General features: G+C 40.4%; 1 long non-coding RNA gene across 2 annotated transcripts; it reads right to left on the bottom strand.

Moving 5' to 3' along the window:
* Positions 1-564: 564 nt before the first annotated feature.
* LOC142861001 (uncharacterized) lies at positions 565-19,997 on the bottom strand. 2 transcript variants are annotated; one of them, XR_012919666.1, is made up of 4 exons: positions 14,441-19,997; positions 12,695-12,817; positions 10,813-11,287; positions 565-1,573 (listed from the first exon to the last, which is right to left on the bottom strand). It is a non-coding gene; the product is annotated as an uncharacterized LOC142861001 (long non-coding RNA). The 2 variants fall into 2 exon arrangements; XR_012919667.1 differs by lacking the exon at positions 12,695-12,817.
* Between the last annotated feature and the right edge of the window lie 1,704 nt (positions 19,998-21,701).

The raw sequence follows: 21,701 nt of genomic DNA, 5'->3' as shown, positions 1-21,701 counted from the left end.
CCGCTCAGTGCCCCCGCGCACAGTGAGGGGCCGCGGGGTAATTTCTGAGGTCCCTTCTCATTTTGTATTCTATGATTCCATTAATGCTGTGAGTGGATTTTAATGCTAAATGGAGTCCATGAAGGCTGAATATTTCTCGAGATTTAAAATATCTCTCTACTAATTGAAACTAATTCTCCAAACTGCGCATTAAAAGCCTAGGGCTGATTTTTCTCTGTGATAGACCCTGACAAAGTGGCACGCGGAGGCAAGAGGGCCTGGAGCGGGCGCCCCCCCTGCCTCTCGCCGCTCCCCCCTGCGGAGGCCTCTAATTTGTATTAATGCGTCTTTGCTTTCCTGGCCATCCCACATCCTATGCCACTTAAACTGCCTAATGCATGCCACCTCTCTCTCTCTCTCTCTCATTTCCTCTTTGCTCATTCACCGCTCGGAGCTTGGCAGACTAATGGCCATGATCATTATGATGAGCTTTTAACACTGATGTGCCTTGCTCTGAACAGAGTGTGGCTTCTGCTCAAGAGAAGGGAAATTTAAATCCCGCCGGCAGGGTAAGTGGGGTAAAGAATGTCGCTGTCCCCAAACCGGGACGTCTGGAGGAGAGGCTGGAGCTAGCACCAGGAGTGTCAGGGCAAAACAGCAGTAAGAAAAACACCGAGAAGCAGGGCAAAGGGCTCCAGGTTCCGTCTTCAGCCTTCCCAAGCCCTCCCTGCCACAGAGCCTTCTAGAAATGGTGTCTTCCCCCAAGAGGCTTTTGATTTTCTAGTAGTTTAAAGACATGAGAAGTAAAGGTTCACGAAACAGTAGCTACCCTTGCTTGTTGCAACGCACGCTCTTTATTTTGCATTGTACTAAAATATACATAACATGAAATGTACTGTTTTAATTCATTTTCTTAGGAATACAGTTCAGTGGCATTCAGTCCATTCACACCGTTGCAATGCCATCACCGACACCCATCTCCAGACCGTTTTCATCACCCCAAACAGAAGCTCTGTACCCATTAAGCACTAACTCCCCATGCCCCTTCCCAGCCCCTGGCAGCTGGTGTACTCTTGCGTTGTCTGATCTAGTCTGGTCTGTTCCACCAAACAGATGCTGAGGAGGACACAGCAGCAAGCTACCTTGAAGCTGCACGCCCCTCCCTCCACAGGTGGGGGCGCTCAGGGGCAGAGAGGGGCAGCAGCGTGCCCCACATCAAACAGAGAGCCGGCAGGTGGCAAGGCAAGTCGCCTGGCGCCAGTGCCCGGGCTCTGCGGACTTGCACTGCGGACTTGCACGCCCGGCCCAGCCCGGCTTGCCCGTTCCTCCCTTTTCCCGGAAGCGAAGAAGACACACAGGCGTGGAGAGAACGGCGTCTGTACCAAACACTTACACAGCCGCCTTCTAGAACCGACACAGGCGTTCATGTTTAGTCACAGTCACTTGACAGTTTTCGTAAAAGAAACGGGAGTATTCGGGACCGGGCTGCTTTGTTGCTCCCCACCCCAGGGCGTCCTCTCCCCGTAGGGAACACGAGTTTCATCCTCCCGAGTTTGGTGTGGGCTTCTCCGGGCCACTGTTGTCGTGTTTACACCTACAGAAAGAGATGTCCATGAATAATTCATAGTGTTGTTTGCAGTGTGTTTTTAAACATTTTCATAAATGATATTACACAGTGAGCTTGCTTTTTCACTCAACGTTATGCTTCTGAGATGTGGCCGTGCTGATACGAGTGCTATGTGTGTGTGTGTGTGTGTGTTTAAGCAGCTCCCAATTTATTTTCCTATTACAAACAATGCTGCAATTATGCATGAGTCTCTCTAGATAATAGATCTAGAAGTGGAATCGCTGAGTCTTTGTGAACATGCATTTTCAATTTCAATTTTGCTTTGGGTATTGACAAATTGCTTTCCAAAGCAGTGGAATTAATTTACCCTCCTACCGGCAGCGGCAATTGCTACTTCCCTGTATCGCCACTAACCCTTGATATCAGTCTTCCAAAATGTTACCGATTTGATTAGTGTGAAATGTTCTTTTGTTTGCTTTAAATCATATTTATCTGATTATTAGGGAAGCGAGGCGTCTTTTCATATGTGCATTACTAATTTTCATTTTCTCCCTCTGTGAATTGTTTGTTCTATTATTCCGATGCGGGAGCTTAGCAGACTAGCCAGTGAGCCAGATCCGGCCTGTGGACTATGTTTGTATTACCTGCCAGCTAAGAATGGTTTCTACAAAGGGTCATGAAGGAAGATGTGACAAAGATTACATGTGCCCTGCAAATCCTAAAATACTCACTACCTCAGTGTTTATAGAAGAAAGTTCCCTGACTCCTGTTCTGTTGGATCACTTTCCCTGTATTTGCGTATATTCTGGGTATTGGTGGCGTGACTGCCTGGCCCCACTGCCCCGTCCCCGCCGCCCACGCAGCCCCCATCTTTCTGCTGCTGTGAGCCAGCCCGCCGCCACTGTCTCGGGCCCTGCTCTCATACATGCTTTGCTGGAACGAGACTGTTTTTCAACATCCTGTCAAGTTTCAATTATATTCAGAGTCTGTCATCTAATGCTTGCTCGCTCTCCAATTCTTAAAAAAAAAAAAAAAAAAAGAATCAATTTAATTCTCTTTATCTTGTGAAATGTATGCTATAGAATTTTGCTTCTGCCCCTGCTGGAGTGTCTAGTGCTGAACTCGTTCTCCTGGCAGAAACCACTGGGAAACTGGGCGAAGAACACGAAACAACTGCCTTCAGACACAGGAGGACAAGCAGCAAGGAGTGTAATCTCCGAGAGAAAGAGACATAAACAGGTTAGCCTCAGTGTCCTGGCTTTTCCCCTGGAGTCGCTTTTGGATCATGGGACAGGGCGGGGGACCCAAGCATAGTATAGGGTGTCACGGAGGCAGGGAAACGGAATTTGGAGTTTGGGGAGACTGAGACAACTGGTCCTCATAGTCCAAAGTACCAGAGAGGAGGGAGCCACACAGAGAAGGAGGATTCCAGAATCTGCATAGAGCTTCCCTTAAACACTGACTGAATACTAAGCTACACACATATAGGGTGAAATTCCATGAGACTGGGAAAGAACAACTGCTGGAGAGCTGTAGGGTGAACAACTCCCAGAGCTCATTCAGGACTAGAGTAAGTTGCATTCACTCTAGCCAGACGGAAGAGACCTCAAGGAGCACCCAGGACATTCGGGATGGCCATGACTAAGTAATCAAGCTAAATTAGCTCTAGAGAGAGCCTCCTTTAAACCTGCCTCCATGAAGACTAAAAACAAGCCTCAAAAGGATCAGCTCTGCAAGCCACTTAGCTGCCTGCTAAAATGAACTTCAGCATTCTTTGGAAAAAAACAAAATCTAAGCACTCAATAACATAATCTGAGTAAGATTCATGATAAAAATTACTAGGCATATTAACAATCAGGAAGAGGTGAACGATAACCAGGAGAAAACTCAATCAAGTGAAAGAGATCCAGAAATGACAGAGATAATGGTATTAGCAGATAATGACTTTACAAAATAACCAGTATAAATATGCTCAAGGATTTACAAGAAAACATAAACACAATGAGGAAACACAGAATCGATAAAAATGAGCCAAATGCAACTAACAGAGGTAAAAATTATCTGAAATAAAAAATTTATTGGATCAATTAATAGCAGAATACTCAATAAATGATTAGTATACTAAATTTTTATTTGTCAATTGTACATCAATAAAGCTTTGGGGAGGGAAATCTTAGAAAGATTGAGAAGAAAAAACAAAACAAAACATACAGAGGCACAAAGATAAAATGGCTCCTGATTTCTATTAGACATAATTCAAGTAAAAAGATAATTAAAAGTCTTTTAAATGATGTAACAAAAATAATACCCTCATAGAATTCTACATTCATTGAAATTACCCTTCAAAAATCAAGCTAAGAAAAATGACTTTTTCAAATAAGCAAAAACTGAGACAGTTCACCACCAGCAAATCTACACTATAAGAAATAATAAAGTTCTCTGAGCTGAAATAAAATCATACATGATGGAAACTCAGATCAACACAAAGGAATGAACAGCAGCAAAAATAGCAAAACTGTGAATAACTCCAAAAAGCATTATTTTTTTTCATTTTTAAATCATCTAACAAATAATTAACTATTAAAAGCAAAATTAATAATGATGTTTTGTGGAGTTTGTAATATTTGTAGAAATATTATGTAGGACAATAATGCACAAAGGGCAGGAGGGGGAGTGGAAATATATGGTTTATATGTCTTACAGAATGTACGAAATGTTAAACATTTTTTGAAGGTAAATAGTGATAAATTAAATTTGCATACCATAAATCTGAGGACTGAATCCTGATCTTTTCTTTGCCCCAAAAATTCCTTTCGAAGGGGCCCTGGTGAGTCACAGCTACAAATGGTAAAATCTCAGTAAACAGGTTTTCATGACATGGTTTACTTCTCTACCTGAATCCAGTATAGCATCACATGAAGGACAGAAGACCCTTATCTTAACTTAAGTATTCCTTTCCTCTGATTCCTGGTCTTTTGGACAAAGCCTAACTCTTTCAGCCAATTGTCAACTAAAGAATCCCTAAATCCACCTATGACTTATAATCCCCCACTTTGAGATGTATCACCTTTCGGGGCAAAATCAACATATGCCTTCCCTGTATTGATTTCTGTAATTTCTGTCTCCTAAAAGTGTGTAAAACCAAACTGTAACCCAGCCAAAGTGAATCCACTTGCTAAAGGCTTCTTAGGCATGGCTCCGAGCCATGGTCCTCAAATTTGTCTCAGAATAAACCTCCTTAAATTATTTTACAGAGTTTATCTTCTTTTCTGTTGACAAATCCTAGATCAACCTTTAAAAAACATAAAACATAGGATCATGCAGAAGAAAGAATCTCTAAGCTTGAAGATAATACATATGTGCTAAACAAATTAGTGGAAGAAAGAGAATACAGAAATAAGAGGCAAGATCAAAACATGCAAGAAATGTGAGATTATATAAAGGAAACAAATCTCATACTCATAGGAATAACAGAGGGAGAAAAAGAAAATTCACAAGGGCTAGAAAACTTATTTCACTAAATACTGGAGGAAAACATGCCAGGCCTGGCCAGAAATCTTGATATCCAGATACAAGAAGCTCACAGAACTCCTGGGAGACTCAATATGTAAAGGCAATCACCTCGTCATGTGGTTATTAGACTGAGCAAAGTAAACAAAAATAAGCAATTCTCTGAGCAGTGAGATGAAAGCAACAAATAACTTACAAAGGAAAGCCTATCAGACTAACTACAGATTTCTCAACAGAAACATTACAAACCAAAAGGGACTGGATGACTATCTTTAATCTTCTTAAACAGAATAATACCCAACCCAGAATTCTTTATCTGGCAAAATTAAGTTTCATCTATGAGGGAGAAATGCAGTCCTTATCAGACAATCAATCGTTGAAAGAATTTGCAAAGACCAGAACAGCCCTACAGGAAGTACTCATATCTGCCTTACAAACTGAACAGCACAATAGACACTCTTCAAAATAAAATCATTCAAGAGTTAAAGGCTAGAACTTGGTCTACATGACAGTTCAAGGAGTAAAACAAGACAACAGGATTTCACCCAACAATATGACTGGAAATCTTCCTAAAATTTCAATCCTCTCAATATATGTGAATGGCTTAAACTGTCCTCTGAGGAGACACAGACTGGCAGTATGGATAAAAATCCACAAACCTAGTATCTGCTGTCTACAAGAAATGCATCTGACTCACAAAGATGCCTTCTGGCTGAAGGTCAAGGGATGGAAAACTATCACCCAGGCAAATGGTAGTCAAAAGAAAGCAGGAGTAGCCATACTATTTTCAGATAACATAAGCTTTAAAATAACAAAAGTAAAAAAGGATAAAGATGGCCATTATATAATGGTGAAATGGAAGATCCAACAAGAAGATTTAACAATTCTTAATATTTATGCACCCAATGCAGGAGCACCCAACTACATAAAGCAAACCTTGTCTGATCTAAATAGAATGCTAAGCATTAATCCCATGATAGCAGGGGACTTCTACACTCCACTGAATGAACTGAACAGATCCTCCAAACACAAATTAAGCAAAGAAATAACAGACTTAAACAGAACTCTTGAACAAAAGGGTCTGACAGATCTCTACAGAACATTCCATGCAAAGAAAGCTGAATTTATTTTCTTTTCAGCAGCCCACAGAACTTTCTCCAAAATAGATCACATATTAGGCCACAAATCAGATCTCAACAAATTCAAAAAAGTAGAAATTTTACCATGTATCTTCTCTGACCATAGTGGTATAAAATTCGAGTTAAATCCCTATAGAAACACTCACCACTTCACAAAGTCATGGAAACTAAACAATCTATTATTGAAGAATTATTTGGTCAAGGAGGAAATTCAGAGGGAAATAAAGAGTTTCTTCGAACTAAATGATAACGGAGACACATGTTACCAAAACCTGTGGGACACAGCAAAAGCATACCTGAGAGGAAAACTAATAGCAATAAATGCTCACATCCAAAAACAGAAAGGTTAGATACTGATAACCTAATGAATAGACTTGAGGAATTGGAAAAAGAAGAGCAAACCAATTCCAATCCTAGCAGAAAAAAGAAATAACTAAGATCAAAGAAGAACTAAATGAAACTGAGAACAAGAGAATTATACGGAAGATCAATGAAACAAGAAGCTGGTTTTTTGAAAAGATAAACAAAATTGATAGCTCTCTTGCTACACTGACAAGAACTCAAAGGGAAAGGACTCTGATAAACTCAGTAAGAAATGAAAAAGGAGAGGTCACAACAGACACCACAGAAATACAAAACATTATTTTTGATTACTATAAAACACTATATGCCCCAAAATTACATAACAAGGAGGAAATGGATAAATTCCTAGAAGCATAACAGAATTTCTGAATAGACCAATCTCAAGCTCAGAAAATTGGAGCAGTAATTAATAACTTCTCCAAACAGAAAAGTCCCAGACCAGATGGCTACACTTCAGAGTTTCACCAAACATACAGAGATGAATTCATACCTATACTACAGAAATTATTCCACAACATTGGGAAGGATGGTATCCTTCCTAACTCATTCTAGGAAACCAATATCACCTTGATACCAAAGCCAGGAAAGGATGCAACAAAAAAAGAAAATTACAGACCAATATCCCTCATGAATATATAGATGCAAAAACCCTCAACAAAATTTTAGCAAATAGAATTCAGCAGCACATCAAAAAAATAATTCACCATGACCAAGTGGGCTTTATCCCAGGGATACAAGGTGGGTTCAACATATGCAAATCTATAAATGCAATTCACGTCATAAATTTAAAAAAGAACAAAGACCATATGATTCTCTCAATAGATGTAGAAAAAGCATTTTATAAAGTCCAACACACCTTTATGATAAAAACTCTTAACAAAATAGGGATAGGTGGCTCATACCTTAAAAGTATCAAGTCCATTTATAGCAAACCCATGGCCAATATCATACTGAATGGGGAAAAATTGAAACCATTCCCACTTCGAACTAGAACTAGACAAGGATGCCCACTATCTCCTCTACTATTCAACATAGTGCTCAAAGTCCTAGCTATAGCAATCAGGCAAGAGAGGGGTATTAAGGGCATCCAAGTGGGGGCAGATGAGATCAAACTCTTGCTCTTTGTCAATGATATGATATTATATCTAGAAAACCCCATGGATTTGTCAATGAGACTCCTAGATTTAATAAATGAATTCAGTAAAGTCTCAGGTTACAAAATCAATATACACAAATCAGAGGCATTCATATATGCTAATAACAGTCAAGCTGAAACTCAAATCAAAAATGCAATACCTTTTACTATAGCCCAAAAGAAAACTAAATATCTAGGAATATATTTAACAAAAGATATGAAAGACTTATACAAGGAGAACTATGGAACGCTAAAAAAAGAAATTGTAGAAGATGTAAACAGATGGAAAAATCTACCTTGTTCATGTATTGGTAGACTCAATATCATTAAAATGTCAATATTACATAAAGTGATCTACAGAATAAATGCAATCCCCATCAAAGTACCATCGTCATTCTTTACAGATCTAGAAAAAATAATTCTTCACTTTGTATGGAACCAGAAAAGACCTCATATAGCTAAAGCAATCTTAAGTAAAAAGAATAAACTTGGAGGCATCAGTCTTCCAGACTTCAAGCTGTACTATAAAGAAATAATAATTAAATCAGCATGGTATTGGCACAAGAACAGAGGCATCGATGTTTGGAACAGGACTAGATTCCATAGATGAAACCATCTGCATATGGTAACCTAATCTTTGATAAAGCAGACAAAAATATACATTGGGGAAAAAAATCTCTTTTCAATAAATCATGCTGGGAAAACTGGATAGTTACATTCAGAAGAATGAATCTGGATCCCTACCTCTCACCTCTCACAAAAATCTATTTAAGATGGATAACAGACTTAAACCTAAGGCATGAAACCTTAAGAATCCTAGAAGAAGATATTGGGAAGACTCTTTCAGACATTGGCCTAGGCAAAGAATTCTTGAAGAAGACCCCCAAAGCAATCACCACAGCAACAAAAATAAATGGGATAATAAATAAATGGGATATGATCAAATTAAAAAGCTTCTGCATAGCCAAGGAAACTATCATTAGAGCAAACAGAAAACCTACAGAATGGGAGAAAATATTTGCCCTCTTCACTTCCGATAAAGGTCTGATAACAAGAATCTATCTAGAACTCAAAAGAATTAACAAGAAAAAATCAAACAACCCCATCAAGAAATGGGCAACAGAAATGAACAGAAACTTTTCCAAAGAAGACAGAATAATGGCCAATAAACACATACAAAAATGCTCAACATCTTTAATCATTAGAGAAATGTAAATCAAACCCACAATGAGATATCACCTAACCCCAGTGAGATTGGCCTGCATCAAGAAATCCCAAAACAACAAATGCTGGTGAGGATGTGGAGAGACAGCAACACTCTTACACTGCTGGTGGGACTGCAAATTAGTGCAACTTTTGTGGAAAAGAATATGGAGATGCCTCAAAGAGCTAAAAATAGAAATACCATTCCATCCACCAAAAGCATTATTAGGCATCTACCCTAAAGAGCATAAGACATTCTATAATAAAGACATCTTCACCCGAATGTTTATGGCAGCACAATTCACTATTGCAAGGACATGGAAACAACCCAAGTGCCTGTCAATTCATGAGTGGATAATTAAAATTTGGTATATGTTTACAATGGAATAATACTCAATTCTAAGAAATGACAGTGAGCTAGCACTGCTCCTATTATCCTGGATTGAGTTTAAGCCCATTATCCAAAGTGAGGTGACACAAGATCAGAAGAATGGGCTCCACATGTACTTGCCATCAAACTGGTACTGACTGATTAACACTATGGTGCTCAAATGGTGGTAGTGTTCACCTGGGATTTGGGGGTTGGGGGAGTAGACCCACATCTGAGGGATGTGGTGAGCAGTGTGGAGGGGAAGGACATACCTCTCACCCTTGCTAGGGAGAGGCAGAGATATAAAATGCAACCAAAAAAAAGCTATAGAGGAGACAAAATGGAATGCTAAAATTACTCAATCCAAAAGAATGCAGAAAAAAAGTGGCACAGGATCAATGAACATAGGACAGGAGGTGGGGTGATAAAACAAACAGCAAAAGTATAGAATTAAATAAAAAGTATAAATGGTCTAAACTAAGAGTAAAGATTATCAGACCTTATTTTAAAAAAAAAGCAAGACTGGAGACTCCCAATTTCAACTCTGACAGAGAAAGTAGTTGAAAAGAATCACTCCCATCTGAAAGAAATAAAAATATTCTACCCCCCAAAATAAATTTCTTTCCTGTATTTTGAGATGGCTGTCAGAGGGCCAACAAACAGGAGTGGCCCCGCAAAGCTGTCTCCTGTGGGGGAAATTCACATATACGGTGAATCTGCACTGATGCAGAGAGGCCTTCCCTCGCCCAGATCCGGGAAAGGTTAAATGGGAGTCTGACACCTTAAAGGTCTGAAAAGAAACACCTACCATCTATTCTCTCCGAGGGCTGCTTCCTGTGGGAAGGCCTCCTCTCCCCTCCTTCCCACAGCCTGTCCTGCCACTAAACCTGATTTGCCCCCATCGCCTGTTTGGGGCGATGCTCTGAGCCCCCGTTCTTTCTGCAGCCTGGAGGTGGTATTGACGTATATGCCTCTGCACCCCGCCGGGGCTGGGGGCTTCCTTCTGAAGGCTCCTGTGCATACGTGTTGAATTAATTCATTTGTCTTTTTTTCTATTAATCTACTTCATGTCGGTGATTTTCAGGGAAGCTTTGGGGAGGGCCAAGTTGCACTATGAGCAGGATGATCAAAACTCTGTTCTTCTGGAAGCTTCCATTAAGAAAATCTAGGACCAGATATGCCAACAAAAGGGTAAGAATTTCTTTCCAGCCAGGCTCCCGGCCTCTCTCTCTCTCTCTGTGCAATCTGATCAGGCAAATGGTAAAAAAAAAAAAAAAAAAAAAAAAAAAAAAAAAAAAAAAAAAAAATTCACTGTTTCTTCTACAAAATTTTGATTAATGGGAGAAGAATTTTGTGTGCGGCTATCTTGTGTAGCAGCACTGGTATACATCGTGGTACCTCGTGGTACGAATAGGCACATCGTGTCCTCCCAGGAAGTCTTTTCCTTTGTCTTTATCTTTCTGTGTTGTTCATAAAGAGAGGCGCACGCTCTCGTCTTGTTTGCTGTCCCCGAGACCTTGACTTGTGACCGAGTGCGAGCACTTACTTTTGGTCTTTGCTGTCCAGGGGGTGTGATTTTCCAGTCGTGCCAGGCGGCCAGTCTGAAAACGGCTCAGAACATGAGACTTTTTTTTGCTCATGATACGTTAAGCTCTCGGGAAAGTTTGTCTTGATAAGTCCCGTCCCTGAGGGGCTGCTGTCATCTCACCTCTTGTTGCCGGGTGAGTCCTGGGGGACGTCCCGTCCCAGGGGAGCCTGCCCAGCACCACAGACTAGCAGGCCTGCTCAGAGCAGCCCCCCAAAAAGTCCGTGGGCCGCTGCAGGCAAACACCATCCCTGACTGTCTGTGACGAGAGTCTTCTACTCTCTCGGCCTCCGTCTGTCGGGGAGTGACTGTGGAGGGCAGGGTCTTGAGGACTGCCTCCCCTTTGAAGAGCCTGTCTGGGTTGAGTCATGGTCGGAATACGTGCAGAGTCGGAAATTCTAATTGTCAGTGGCGAGAAGAGGGATCCTTTAGACTCCTAAATTAGAAAAAAAAAAAAAAATTTAGAATTCTCTTCTTCTAAATGATGAGAAGATCAGATCAGAAAAACACATACATAATAGTGTCATGGCTAGCCTTAAAAATTCTCTTAACTAAATGATACAGCAAAAAGCCTTTGTAAGCTCAAAGTGGCAGCTTTAGGTCCCCTCCCTGGGCGGCAGTGCAGGCTGCCCCCACCGTGTGGCCCCACTGTTTCCTGTCCCACTTCCACTGCTGCGGCATGGGTTCGACTCCTGGTCGGGCAGCCAGGCCCTTTCGGGTTTGCTATTTGTGTGACTTTTGGCTTTTTGAGGCACCCTTTCGCCTCCTTAGAGATGACTGGTGTGTCCTCGGTTAAGTCCTGTCCTTGGTTAGGGCTAATTAGTTTCACTTGGGAGGGTTCCTTGGGTTAAAAAAAAAAAAAAAAAAAATTCGAAAGCCAGTAATAACAGCCGTTTGACCTGGATAAAATCTTATAATAAGAGATTGGAAAGGATTTTTTTAAAGAGCTCTGGTCAAAAGTCAGCTTAATTAAGAGCTGATATTCAAGCTAGAGATTAAAAAAAAAAAAAAAAAGAAAAGATTTTCTGCTTTTTCTCTTTTGTATCCTTTTTTTAAAAATTGTTTTCAGTTGACTGAAATCTCTTTCTTAAGTTACGTGTTCAGTCCTTCTGTTCATTTCTTTTCTTAAAAATTCTTCTCCCATTTACTTCTGTCTATTTCTCCGTCCTCTTGCCACCCTTGATGCCACACAAGGGGACCTAAAAAGATTTTTTTAACAGCCTGGGATCCCTTAAGGAACACAGAAAAAGCACCACAGATTCCTTTTTGGGGGAGAAACCTCTGCCTTTCTTTGTGGAATCCCAAGAGTTGTAAGTGGACAGGTTCCTCTCAAGTCTAAAGCTCGACTCCCTTCGCATTAAACTCCTTGATCTCTTTGGCTTTCAGACACATACACAGGTGCATGTGTATGTTGTATGTTGTGTCTACATACATGTATATGTCTATACATATGTTTACATATCTTCTACATGCAGTTACTGAATTAACTTTAAAAAATGAGTACTCACAAATCAAGTAAACAAGCCCAAATGCTTCTTAAGTTCCTGTGATTTTAGTAATCTTTGGTAAATAAAGATAGCTATAAAATTGTTGGTACAATAAAATAGAGATGCCTTCGGAATCTAATTGGGACGTTTTTGCCTGGGTCTGTTGGTCAGACAGGTTGTTACCGCCTCTGCTAGGCGTGTTAAGGCCATGAAACTGTTGCTTCTATTATATTGTTGATACTCAGTAAACTGGTGAGTTGATGTCTTTGGATCTGAGCGTTTAGATTCTGAGGTCTAGACAAGTGACCGTGGTGAGGGCTGAGGACAACACCTGGGCCCTATCCTCCCTGGCCCACCTGCGTCTCTTGGCCATGCTGGGGAGGACCGGATCCTGCAGGCACCACCTCCGCAGCCCTGTCCTTTGTCTTCAGATCTGCATATGGTGCATAACTGTAATTGCTTACTTCCTAGATTTTCCACTAAAAACAAGGATTAGTTGAGAGTTAGCATTGTAATTAACATATGTACTTATATCAACTAGATACAAGGGAAACAATTCTGTATGCAAAGTGTATAAGGAAAAGTGGGATGTGTCTTTGGTAAAGAGAAGGTTATAAGAAGTCATGGAAATGTGGTTTTTGTTAAAGGGAAAGTAATTTTGCCTGGTTGAGAAGCTTTTAGAAGTTGCCTTAAATTGAAAGGAAAAATAATGAATAAAACTGAATGGATATAGAAAGTTGGGAAAGAAAGAGAGTGAAAAAAAAAATCAAAATGTTGTAAAAGACTCATGGAAATCCTACCTTATGGTCAAAACTGATTGAAATTTTATGGATTTGTTTATAAGGATTTTATTCAAGTTAGTTGTAGCATTAAGAATATACCGATTCAAAGGTAAAGTCTGATTTCCTCTTTTAAACAAGATTTTTGTGTAGTACTAACAAGAGTTATTAAAAGACTTTTGTTTACCTTTTGAGTAAACTGCAAAAAAAAGAGAGAGAGAGAGAGAGAAGGGAGAGAGGGAGGGAGAGACAGATTTTCTTTGCCTTATGCTATCTTTATTAGGTCTCATAATTGTTTGAGAAACTGAGTCTCCTTACTATCAAAACTTTTTACTTTTAAAAATCTTTAAATTATCACCTTGGGTAAAAGAATGACTGTTATTTTACAGTGACCTGTGATCCTACTTGAACAAATGCATTTTAAACCTTTGATATTTGATAAACTTCCCAAAATCAAAATTTCAAATCCTAAATTCAGTCTTTTCAACCTCAAACTAACTTTTTGAATATTAAGACCCCTAGAAGTCCCAGAGAGAGACATACTGGGCTTATTTATTTATTTGGCATGTCAAGTCATATGGGAAGCATTGTCAAATAAGAAATGATGTTCAGCTTCTCAGGGGTTACATTTGTATAAATGTGTTATTCATATGTGCTCCAAAATTGTGTGAGATTCTTAAAATTCTGGCATGTCTCAGTATATTTTATGAGTAACAATTATAATTACTATGTTAAACTGTTGTATACCACAGAGATAACCAAATCTCCTTGTCAATTGTGTCTTTAACCATGGCTATACTAACACTTTTTTCATCTACAGACAATTGTTGTTTTACTTTGATTCTTCTCAAAAAGTAGTTTACAATCAGCTACACTCCAACATTTGCTTCTTCTTTAAGGAAATTCACAGAAAGGACTCTGACAAGTGCTTTTGAATACAGGTTTCTGATAACTCTGGAGATCTTACCATTGGGCTAGAAAAAAAACTTCCAGGTCTCTAATTAAAAACTTTATGTACTAACCCAACATCATTGGAATGAGAATTAATTGCATGAGACTACACTATTAGAGGACTAAAATAATGTTTTTATGACTTTTTGTTTGAAGCGTTGCAGATTCTTTTTGTGTTTTATTTTCCAGAGTAAAGAAAACTGTTTTTCTTTTGAGCTATTTATAGCTTATGACAAATTGGGTAAAGTATACTTTTGCAAACAAAAATCTGAAGCATTATCTTTTTCTCTGATTTCTCCAGAATTTGGAAACTATTTGTGAGGTATTATTAATTTATGGCAATATAGTTATTTGCATAAATTCAATAAGAACCTGTTTCCTTTTGCAACAGGACACAGTTGGAGGCATCGGTCGTTTTGCCAACAGTGTATCTTCAGATATGACCAGACTGCTTTGAGGAACTGAAGTTGACCTTTTAGAGCTGGTAAAAAGCCTGTTAGAGAGATTGGCCTGGTACCTTGTCTATGCGGTCCCTTTACAAGGTTGCTGATCTGTGGTAAACAAAGAATGTCACTTTCTGACAGGCCCAGGAAACTCAAGTTATTTTGGAATCTCTAGAAGAGAAAAATTCACCCAATTCATGCAGTAATTGTAGACAGTCTGGTGGCAAATACTGGCTCAGCTAACCCTTGAGGTGTTTAAAGGTCTAACCTGAGATTTCTTATGAAAAAGTTCCAGCAAAACCAATTTAAAAAGAGCCTATACGGCCAATCTCTATTCTTGCTGCACTTTAGGCCAAGTATAATAAAACTACAGCTTACTTTGCAAATAAATTGGTCTTACTATGATTTGTCTTTGGTAGAGCTGGAGGACTGGGGAGAGAAAAACTATGGAACGCCCATTATTAGATTTTAGCCTTGTCCATTATTTCTGAGTTTTTATTATTTGCCAACAATTCGGACTGAATCCCAAATTATTTGTTGGCTGCAAGTCTCCAAACTAATGTTTTCAATTTTTTTCTTCCATTTTTTCTGATGTGGAATCACTGGAAATTAAAACTGTGCTTTACAGCCCTGCAAACTGAAGCTAGACAACTTAAACCTTGAGAGAAACTGTCAGGTTTTGGGGTCTGAAATGTCAGTTCTTGGCACGCGCTCATGGCCGAAGAATCACCAGACACATCAAAGTAAGGCAAGCAGGGAAATGAGGTTTATTGGGGAGAGAAAGATAGGATTAGGCCGGGCGCGGTGGCTCACGCCTGTAATCCTAGCACTCTGGGAGGCCGAAGCAGGTAGATCACTCAAGCTCAGGAGTTCGAAACCAGCCTGAGCAAGAGCGAGACCCCGTCTCTACTATAAATAGAAAGAAACTAATTGGCCAACTAAAAATATATATACAAAAAATTAGCTGGGCATGGTAGCACATGCCTGTAGTCCCAGCTACTCAGGAGGCTGAGGCAGAAGGATCGCTTGAGCCCAGGAGTCTGAGGTTGCTGTGAGCTAGGCTGACCCCACGGCGCTCACTCTAGCCTGGGCAACAAAGTGAGACTCTGACTCAAAAAAAAAAAAAAAAGATAGGATTATAGGGCAAGAGCAAGATATAGGGTTACAGAGCATGGTACATATGCCACAGATGATGGCCAGGCCCATTGCACTGTCATAGCAAAAGAGGGGCAAAAAGAGCTTGGTTATGGTCTCGACCATGTTTATAGTGTCCAGATTGGGACCTCCCTCGTGGCTCAGACGTCACCATGGAACCACCACTTTGATTGGACGGTTGGGAGCTGCATGACCTGAGCCTTGCTATGCATGCAGGGTGTTCTAGGTCACTTTCTGGACTCTGTGGAGCCTATGCTGCTCAGGGAGGGAGAGCAGAGGACGCTTGGCTGGCAAAGGCAAGGGCTAGGGAGTCCTCTGCATTCTTTTGCAGTTGGCTGAGTACTAAGTTCTGACTGGCAGATTCGCAGGGTGTTCCCTCCTCCCCCAGGTGTGGCAGTTGCTTGGGACAGGATTAAGGTGGGGCAGGACCAAGGCAGGGACCTGGGGCCTACCCTTGTCCTTCTCCCCAGGTGGGGCAATGGCACCAAGGGGACAGCACCCACCTTCGTCCCTGGAAGACGTGGAATCCCTCGCCGTCTACCTAACAAAATCACAGCAACTTATTATGGAAACAGCCTGTGTGCCTGCTCAGGTGTGGACCACGCAGAAAGTTCACTTAAACATCTGATTCAAACGAAAATCCAGAAAAATCTGCCAAGTTGCCACTGCAACCTGAAGATGCTTCGTAAATTCTAGAAAACCAGTCCGTAGATGACTCCAGACAAATAGCCTTTGTTTTTCTTCCCTTTCTCCATAGAAATGCCCCTTATTAGAGACCCGTTTGCCTGTGTCACATACAGGGGCCTAGCCCACCTGCAGTGCCCCCTGCTGGAATGGGACACAGGTGTCTAACTGAGCTGATCTGGTCTCGGGACTAAGGATATGGGATGACATATTTAAATTATTCTTCATTATGCTTATCCCAGCTGGTTTTTCCACTCCTTTGTCTGTAATTTGCATCTATGGAGAATCCGCACTGATGCGGCCAGGCCTTCCCTCGCCCAGATCCAGGAAAGGCTAAATGGGAGTCTGACACCCTTAAAGGTCTGAAAAGAAACACCTACCATCTATTCTCTCCGAGGGCTGCTTCCTGTGGGTTTCCTCTGCACTCCAGGACCACCTGCGCTGGCCAGGCCTCCTCTCCTCTCCCCTCCTCCCCACAGCCTGTCCTGCCACTAAACCTGATTTGCCCCCATCACCTGTTTGGGGCGATGCTCCGAGCCCCCGTTCTTTCTGCAGCCTCGAGCTTCCGCACCTCACCGGGGGCCGGGTCCCCGTTCTGCAGGCTCCTGGGCATGCGTGGTGAATTAATTTGTTTGCCTTTCCTCCCATCCATCTGCCTCACGTCAGTGATTTTCAGTGGATGAAGAGGAACTTTCCCCTCGACCCCTACACATTCCCACCACAAGAAAGAAAGGGAAAGGAAGGAAAAGAAAGCTGAACAAGGGAATGAATAAATGATGGGAAAATAAAATCTTTCATTGTCTTATTCTTCAGTGATCTAACAAATATGCATCTGTTCACAGCAGCGGTAGCGACGCCGTATTCAGTGGCTGCGCTCTCGGGTGAGAGACGTGGCCGGCCGCGAGGCTGTGAGTGGTGGGAGGGCAGGACGGGAGTCTCTGTTGCGCACAGCCCACACTCCCGGTGAAACGGGACAGCGTTATCTGAAAATGAATTTGGATTAGTTGAAAATGTACTTTGCAAACTCTAGGACAGCTATTTTAACAAGCAGGGGGGAAAAAGAGCAAGCAATATACACAGTATATAATCCACCCTCACCCATGGGAGGTACATTGCAAGACCCCCAATGGATGCCTCAAGCTGTGGACAGTACTGACCCTTATATAGGCTATGTTTTTTCCCATGCCTATATACTTATGCTAAAGTTTAGTTTATAAATTAGGCACAGTAAGAGATTAACAATAACTAATAATAAAATAGAATAATTATAACAATATGCTATAATAATAGTTGCATGATTCTTTTCTCTCCCTCTCAAAATATTTTATTGTCCTGTATTCACCTATTTTCACAGCATGGGTAACTGAAACCATGGAAAGCAAAACTGAAGATTGAGGAAGGCTACTATAATTCATATGCCAAGAGGAGAGAGAAAATGGAATCATATAAAAGTGCTCAATTAAAGCCAAAGAAGGCAGAAAAAGAGTCAAAGACAAAAGGAAAGAAAGAACAAGGGCAAGGAATAGAAAACAATAACAAATATGGTAGATATTAATCCAGCTATATCAACAGTCACCTTAAACATCCATGGTGTAAATACATCAATTAAAAGACAGACCGTCACAGTGGAATTGAAAAAAAAAAAAAGGAAGAAGAGAAAGAAGAGGAAGAAGAAGGAGGAGGAGGAGGAGAAGGAGGAGGAGAAGAAGAAGGAGAAGAAGAAGAAACCTGCTTTGAATATAAAGACCCAGATAGATTGAAAGCAACAGGAGGAGAGTCACACCATGCCAGCACACGTCAAAGGAAGGCTGGAGTAGCTATGTTAGTTTCTGACAAAGCAGCCTGCAGAGCAGGAGCAAGGGAAATTATCAGACATAACGCAGGGCACTTGATAATGATAAAGGGGTCACCTCTCCAAGAGTAAATAGCAATCCTTATGTGTATGAGCCTAACCACGGAGTGCCATATGTGTGAGACACAATCTGACAGAACTGCAAGAGGAAATAGATGAATCCACCATCACAGCTGGGATGTGAACGCCGCTCTATCGGTGATGGCCAAGGATCCGGCAGGCAGAAAATCAGTTAGGACACCACTGAACTGAACAGCACCACCGTCCAGCCGGCTGTAATCAACACGTGCAGAACGTTCTATTCAACAGCAGCAGGATGCACGCTCTTCTCAAGCTCACACGGAACATTATTCATCAAGGTAGACCAAATGCAAAGCCACACCACAGCTCAACAAGTTTAAAAGGATGGAAGTGATAAACTATGCTTGCTGACCACAATGGGGTAAATGAGAAGTCAATAATAGAAAGATAGCTAGAGAACCCAGAATGCCTGGAGACTAAACAGCGCGCTTCTAAATGACACATGGGGCAGAGAATAAGTCTCAAGAGATAGCGATAAATATTTTAAATTAAATGAAAATGAAAACGCAACTTATCAAAATTTGTGGGATGCAGCAAAAGCACTGCTTAGAGGGAAATTTATAGTATTGAATGCATCCTAGAAAAAAGAAAGATCTAACATCAAATATCTAAGCTTCCACCTTAAGAAACTACAACAAGAAGAACCAATTAAAAAGTAAGCAGACTCTCACCTCTCACAAAAATTCACTCAAGATGGATAACAGACTTAAACCTAAGGCATGAAACCTTAAGAATCCTAGAAGATGATGTTGGGAAAACCCTATCAGACATTGGTCTAGGCAAAGAATTTTTGAAGAAGACCCCCAAGGCAATCACCGCAGCATCAAAAATAAACAAATGGGATCTTATCAAATTAAAAAGTTTCTGCACAGCTAAGGAAACCATCATTAGAGCAAATAGACAATCCACAGAGTGGGAGAAAATATTTGCTCTCTACACTTCTGATGAAGGTCTAATAACAAGAATCTATCTAGAACTTAAAAGAATAAACAAGAAAAAAATCAAACAATCCCATCAAGAAATGGGCAACGGAAATGAACAGAAACTTCTCCAAAGACGACAGAATAATGGCCTGCAAACATATAAAAAATGCTCAACATCTAATCATCAGAGAAATGCAAATAAATCAAAACCACAATGAGATACCATCTAACACCAGTGAGAATGGCCTGTATCAAGAAATCCCCAAACAACAAATGCGGGTGGGATGTGGAGAGACAGGAACACTCTTACACTGCTGGTGGGACTGCAAATTAGTGCAACCTCTGCGGAAAAGAATTTGGAGATACCTCAAACAGCTAGATGTAGAAATACCATTTGACCCAGCAATAGCATTGTTGGGCATCTACCCTAAAGAGCATAAGACATTCTATAATAAAGACATCTGCACCTGAATGTTTATGGCAGCACAATTCACTATCGCAAGATCATGGAAACAACCCAAGTGCCTTTCAATTCATGCGTGGATAATTAAAATTTTTTATATGCTCACAATGAAATACTACTCAATTCTAAGAAATGACAGTGAGCTAGCACCATCTATGCTATCCTGGATTAAGCTGAAGCCCGTTATCCAAAGTGAGGCGACACAAGATAAAGACAATGGGCTCCACATCTACTCGCCATCAAATTGGTACTAACTGATTACAACTATGGTGCTCAAATGGTGGTAGTGCTCACCAGGGTTTGGGGGAGGGAGAGATACACATCTTAGGGTTATGGCAAGCATTGTGGGGGGGGGTGAAGAGAATACCTCTAACTCCTCATAGGGAAAGGCAAAGATATACAATGTAACCAAATGGTCAAAAAAAGGAAAAATAAACAAACAAACAAAAACAAACTTTTATCGGGTGGTGGGCAGACGGGAGGGGGGAGGAGGGGAAGGATATATACTTACAAAATAGGTGCCATGCGCACCACCTGGGGGTTGGACACGCTTGATGTTTTGGCAAGGCAGGGGGGAGGGGGGGAGGAATGGCAGCAGCAATATATGTAACCCTAACAATATTTGTGCCCCCATAATATGACAAAATAAAAGGAAAAAAAATAAAAACTAAGCAGAAAAATATAAATAATAAAAACTAGAGCAGAAATCAATGAAATTGAAAACAGAAAATTAGTAGAGAAAATCAACAAAATCAAAAGCTGGTTCTTGAAAGATCAATAAAGTGGATAAACCTCTAGCCAGGTTAACTACAAAAGAAGAAAGATACAAACTACAATATTAACATCAAAAATAAAACAGAGGTCACAACTACTGATCCAATGGACATAAAAAGGATAATAAAGGAATATTATGAACAACTCTATGCCCACAAATTTGATGACCTAGATGAAATTGACCAATTCCTTGAAGACACAATCTAGCAAAACTCACACAAGAAACAGATAATCTCAAGAGGTATGTATCTATGAAATAAAATGAATCAATAAATGATTATCTTTCAAAACAGAAAGCACTAGACCCAGATGGGTGCACTGATGAAGTCTACCAAACATTTAAGGAAGAAATAATAGCAATTTTCTACACTCTTCCAAATTATAGAAGAAAAGGTAATACTTCCTACCTCATTCTATGAGGCTAACACTACCCTAAAACCAAAACCAGACAAAAACACAAGAAAGGAAAACTATAAACAGACAACTCTCATGAACATAAATGCAAAAATCTTCAACAAAATATTAGCAAACCAAATCCAACAATGTATACAAAGAATTACACACCACAACCAACTGGGATTTATCTCAGGTATGCAAGGCTGGTTCAACATTTAAAAATCATGCCATGCAATCCATCACATCAGCAGGCTAAGGAAGAAAAATCACATAGATGGAGGAAAAAACCTGACAAAATCCAATACCCATTTGTGATAAAAACTCTCAGCAAACAGGGATTAGAGGGAAACTTCCTCAACCTGATAAGGAGCAGCTGCAAGCTGGGTGCAGTGGTGCAAACCTGTAGTCCCAGCTATTTCTTGCAAAGCTGAGGTGGGAGCATCCCTTGAGCACAGGAGTTTGATTCCAGTCTGGGCAAGACAGTGAGGACCCTATCTCTTCTTAAAAAAAAAAAAAAAAAAAAAAAAAGATAAAAAGCAGCTACAAACCCCACAGTTAACATCATATCTAATAGTTAGAAACTTGAAGCTTCCATCCTACTGTCAGGAATAAGGTAAGGATATGCTCACCATTGTTTTTGTGGTTTTTTTTTAATTTAAATTTTTATTTTTATTTAAAAAAATACTAATTGCATGTATTTATACCACTGCTTTTCAACATTGTACTGGCAGTCCTAGCTAAAGCAGTAAGACGAGGAAAGAAAACAAAAGGTACACAGATTAGGAAGAAATAAATAAAGCTGTCTTATTTTTTAAGATGACATTATTGTCTATGTAGAAAATCCTAAGGAATCAACAACAAC

The sequence above is a fragment of the Microcebus murinus genome, chromosome 6 (assembly GCF_040939455.1).
Source record: "Microcebus murinus isolate Inina chromosome 6, M.murinus_Inina_mat1.0, whole genome shotgun sequence".
In the NCBI taxonomy this organism is placed as follows: Eukaryota; Metazoa; Chordata; class Mammalia; order Primates; family Cheirogaleidae; genus Microcebus; species Microcebus murinus.
Note: the sequence above shows the minus strand (reverse complement) of the source record. Positions and strands in the feature narration are given on the sequence as shown.